The following is a 980-nucleotide window of genomic DNA, read 5'->3' as shown; positions in this document are numbered from 1 at the left end:
TGACCAATCCACTGGATGGGTGTTCAAATGCTGAAAAAGATCTGAGCTCGTTAGCGCGAACCTGAATTTTGCCTTTTCGCCTGAATGGTGACAAATACGTGGTCAATGTGCCGCTTTGGCTACATGATCTCGTCACGCCACGAAATACAGACACTGGTTGTCTTTTACCGTACTTACATGCCACCAACTAGCTTTGTTTTGTGCCGTAAATTCAACTATATGAAATCTAAAAACTAACTTTTTACTTCCATAAACACATTTGTTGTAATGAAGTGGTCTGAACCCAGTTGTTATTGTATACTGCATTTGCCCTTTCAGTGCCCAATATGTCCGACAAACCCGTCTAACTCAAGGCTTCATTGAGCACGACGACTAGAAACACTTCAAAAACAAATTTCACCACGGTGACACCTCCGTGGTGAACATTTTCAAATTGAGCGTCAATGTCAGCATACTCACGGGCTTGCCGAGGTGGTAACTTACCTCTAATTACTACGACAAGCTCCACGACCAAATTTACCCTTTCAAGAACGGAGACACGAGATGTAATTGCAGAAAAGAAGTTCAATAGGTTTGATTCTCCGAGCAAATTTTCAGAATAGCCAGAACACGCCGATACGATCGGAGACATCTCTGCCGCCATTGCTAACATCATTATCACTACAAAATAATATAAATCTTCATAAGCAGCATGCCTGAGCAGTGCACAATGTTTACTACAGTCTAATATACGGCCTGGTAGCGATAGTGTCCATCATCCTTATTATCGTTTCTTTTGCTACAGCTATAACAACGCTATGAGAGCAAAGGTGCTGGTGTCATAATCACGACGATTGCTACCGCCATCCGCCACCACTTCATTCCTCACGCACGTGAACAACTGATACGCGATACAAGCAGCTTGTTGGACACATTCACGTCCATGGCACTTGTCATCAACTCACTGTTGCACTCAATCAATATCACCGCCAACAATAAAC

This window comes from Phytophthora parasitica, assembly GCF_000247585.1.
Source record: "Phytophthora parasitica INRA-310 unplaced genomic scaffold supercont2.475, whole genome shotgun sequence".
In the NCBI taxonomy this organism is placed as follows: Eukaryota; Oomycota; class Peronosporomycetes; order Peronosporales; family Peronosporaceae; genus Phytophthora; species Phytophthora nicotianae.
The sequence above is the reverse complement of the archived record's forward strand: the minus strand, read 5'-3'. Positions refer to the sequence as shown.